We start from the raw sequence: 4,677 nt of genomic DNA on the forward strand, positions 1-4,677 counted from the left end.
TTTTGGAGTGTGTAATAATTTATGATGAAATTTTCTTGTTGCTAGTCCTATTCAATATTTCTGTAGTGGACTTACATATTTTCACCCATGCACATAAAACAAGTAAATATATTTTTCATCTAAACTAGCAACTACTTCGATGGAAAGGAAGTCTGGCAAAGGAAAGGAAGGCTAGCTAGGGGGAGGATCTCTGCCACTCCTAATCCTAATGGAAACAATAAGAGGAGAGTTAGGGGGAATGAGGATGGAAAATATCAGGGGAAAATGTGTTTTGTGGTTCTCCATAAACTCAATGGAAGTCCTCTCATGATAGCTGCTTGAATTTGAAAATCATGGACAACAGAAGAGATGTCGAGGATGGATTGAGGATATATACAGAAGAAGACATGGGTATGCTGGATAGTTTCAGCGTGGTGACACTGACACAATGGGCAGAGAAGGTCTTCTTGGTCCACCTTGTGATAAACTATTTTGGGTATAACCATAAAAACCCGAGCTCAACACACGGGCATCCATGATCATTGAATCGAAAAATATACATCCCATTCTCTATGGAAAACACCTCAACTTTCCCATACTTTTGCCACATGATATCCACAGACTTCTTAACAAGGACAAAAAGGCAAGGATTTATCCAAAAAAAATTGACCTGCTAAGCTCGAGCGCCATTTCCTCTTCCACTTCCACATCCCAAGGGAGAAACCTCAACCACACCCCCTACAATATGAGGTTCAAAGTATTGAAGTTTTTCAATAGATTTCTCAAAATTGAATGGACCTCTCCAATCAGATTTAACTTTAGGAATAGCTCCATGGCCATTCTCAACAGATTTTACTTTAGATTTTAGTATAGATCGCCATTTTTCACAAAATGATCTGTTTCATACTTCAATTCATTATCAACCCTAACAAAATCACGGTCACCATGACAATTAACAGCCGAAATAAAATCGCAATCAATATAGCAAACAGAGTCATTCACACAGTCTTGACAATGCACATCATCAAACACTTGATTCACCATAGGCTCCGATGATCCTTCCTCCTCCAACTCCTTAACGGCCCTTTCCAGAGGTATTTTCATATCATCATAAGAACCAATTACCTCAAATAAAGGTTTTCTAAGAAAGATGATCTCGATCAGACCCATAAGTGCTCCATACAAACAACAAACTTGATATTGCTTGTAATGGCCGATAGATATCTTGAAAATTATCAGAACTAATACAGTCATGATAAAAATATATATAAATTTCAAAGTTTATATATATTTTAAGGCCATTGATCGTTGACCGTACGGTAACATACAAGAACTGCCCCTCCCAATCCATTAGTCACCTTATTTTTATGTTATTTGTAAAATCTAATCTTAAATCATAAAACAAATAATGTGTAGGAAATCATAAACCCGATCCGGTTAGGTTCTAAACAATCTTCAAATAAAACATTATTTTTATTTTTATTTATTTATTTTTTTAATGGTTTGTCCTATTCATTTGACTATCGTACTTTTTCTATTTTTTAGTTTTATTTCCTAAACACCATGTCACTATCAAACGAGTTTCACGCGCGGTCTTAATAAGCAGGGCTAGATAATGTTAGAAGATTGAAGAATATATTTTGGATATTTGACTAAGAGTAATGATTCACTACCACTTAAATATACAACTTTTCATCACTTTATCTATGTAGTAAGGTGGTCCCCCACTTTAATTTATTTTTAAAAAATAAAAAAATTCAAAAAGTAGTGGGGGACCACCTTGTCACATAGGCAAGGTGGTGAAAAGTTGTATATTTAAGTAGCATTGAATCATTATTCTTTGACTAATTGGTTGAGATATTTGTTTCAAAGTTTTTGAGGCTAATCAACAAGATCTACCTAATGATTATAGTTTTGGAAATTTCTTTTCTTACAAATTAAACCGCTTTTACATCTCATTTTATTTAGGAATGGCAATTTTTGACACGATTCGCAAACCTAACACAAAGTTAAAGGGTTAGGGTTAAGCTTAAAAGGGTTCAGGTTATAAAATGGTTGACCCGTTAGACCCGTTTAATAAACGGGTTGTTATCGGGTCAATTCGTTTGACCCATGGGTCGACCCGTATACTTAAACTTATTTTTTCAACATTAAAAAGTAAACCTAAACAATCATGTTACCTCTAGCTTTTTTTCACCGTTTAAAGAGTAAAGATTAAACTAAAAAAACTCACAAAAGACAAAATAAGTCTTTTTCTTTTATTGAGTTAGAACTTGAACAAAAAAGGCAAATACTAAAAAAATTAGCCCCATTTTTTTTTTTTTTTTTTTTTTTTCAAGTTTTCAAACTTGAAGTTAAACCAAAACAAGTAAACAATACCTTAATTCTAAAAGATGTTAAGCTTCACGTGGAGTGTGTCATGTAGCATGACTTCCCTACTGCAAGTTTAAGGTTTCACCCATTCTTCACACCATACGACTAAAAAAAATTGCAGGAAAACAGAGAGAATGAGGGATAGACAGAAATTAAACAGGGGAACACGACAGAGGTAGTATTGATTAAAAATTTAAGAGATTAAATTTTTGAGATTAATGGTGATTTAATCTCAAAAATATAGCTAATGGTCTGCACCTCCAACCCACAAATAAGACAAAGCTGATCCTACGCTATCCTTCTTTTATAAAAAATTTCCTTGATCGATAGTATTCCGGTCGAATATTTGTTTACTTATCAAGCCATCTATTCCACATTAACCATCTCTCATTATTGAAGCCAATCAATTTTGTCAATGGGTACAATATGCAGTGGACCCAATGCAGGGACTAGGGAGGCAGACAGCTTGTGCCGCGTAGGGATGACTGGATGAAAATGAGAGAGTGAGACTTATGTCAAAACGTAAAACCAAATTCCATATGTATAATGGCCGACGATTAGCGGTTATAATCTCTTTCGCCTACTCTTAAAATTACTAATCGTTCCGTTTTAAGCGATCAACAATTTTTTTTCAACCGCCTACAAAATCAGTTACGCAACTGGTGGTTATAGGCGTAACTAGGGCTGACAAAATGAGTTCACCTGTCGGGTTCGGGTCAACCCGTTAAGAGTCAATCTTGACATGACTCATTTAGCTAAAAGGGTTAGACCATTCGACCCTAACACAACCCACTTAAATAACGGGTTGACGCCACATGACCCGTTTATTGAACGGATCGTGTTGGGTTGACAAGACTCGACACGACCCGTTTGACCAATTATATAATAAAGTCTATAAAAATAAAAATACAAATACAAATATAAACTAAAAAAAAAAATTAGATTGTTTGAATAATCATATTACTCCACAGTTTAAAGTATGAAACGTGGAGTTGTTTTATTGTTTACTTGTTTTAATTCAACTTCAAGTTCGAAAACTTGAAAAAAAAAAAAAAAAAAAAAAAAAAAAAAGAAAAAAAAAAAAGACTTGTTTTGTCTTTTGTGAGATTTTTTTAGTTTACTCTTTACTATTTAGACAGTGATAGAAAGAGAGAGGTAACGTGATTATTTACGTTTACCTTTTAGTATAGAAAAAAAATAAATAAATAAGTTTTAGTATACGAGTTGACCCGTTAATGACACATTTATTAAACGAATCTAGCAGGTCAACTTTTTTATGACCCAAATCCTTTTAAGCTTAACTCTAATACTTTAATTTTGTGTCGAGTTCACAGGTCGTAAAAAAAATTACCAACCTTAGGCGTAACCGCCCCCTTTACACCCTTAGGCCTTGTTTGGTTTGCAGAATGAGTATTCTATTGTGAAACGGAATAATTATTACCAAGAATAAAAGAGTAGAATTGAATGATTATTCTTAATTTTTAGTTTGATAACAATTCATATACTTTAATTGGAATCCAATCAAAATTACTAAAAAAAAACCCCACATTACATATATATAAATTAAAAAAAAAAAAACATTTTTTTTAAAAAAAAATAGTGGGTGGCCAACCACCCCAGCCACCCACGAAACAGCCGAGGGTGACCACAACCACCCCCGGAGTGGTCTCTAGGGGCGACCTGGCCACCCCCAAATGGTGTCGGGCGTGGTGCAATGGGTGGTTAGCCAGCCAAAGTGGGGGTTGGGTTTTTGGTTTTTTTTTTTTAAAAAAAAAAAAAAAAAAAAAAAACAAAATTGAAATAAAATTAAAAGTCTATTCCCCTTGGAATAGCTATTTATCTAAAAAAATGAGATAAATATGTATTCCTTTTTGTAAGAGAATAGTTATTCCATTTAGAATAACTATTCCAAGGAACAGACTATACTAAACATAAAAATGACTATTCCATAGAAATGGTAATTTCATTCAATGGATCTATTCTGCAAACCAAACGAGACCTTACTTGTTAGGGTCCTAAGTATACCAAATTCTTTTACACTTCATATAACAATTTTTGAGCTTTCATGAGTGAGATGAAAAAAAAAAAAAAAAAAAGGATAATTCAAGATTATGATTTACGTTAAGATTAAAAAAAATGCTTGTATGTGGCATGGATTTGCAAAATGGCATATTTGTTGATATCATACTACTATAAATTTAATCGATCAAAAACTACTTCTTTACTTTTATTTTTCTTTTTCTTTTTTTGTTGAGTTGCACACACAGTGAGTCTTGAACCCATGCCTTCACTCATCCCTTTTTTATAGGTAGGAACTAGCATTTG

The sequence above is a fragment of the Alnus glutinosa genome, chromosome 12 (genome assembly GCF_958979055.1).
Source record: "Alnus glutinosa chromosome 12, dhAlnGlut1.1, whole genome shotgun sequence".
NCBI lineage: Eukaryota > Viridiplantae > Streptophyta > Magnoliopsida > Fagales > Betulaceae > Alnus > Alnus glutinosa.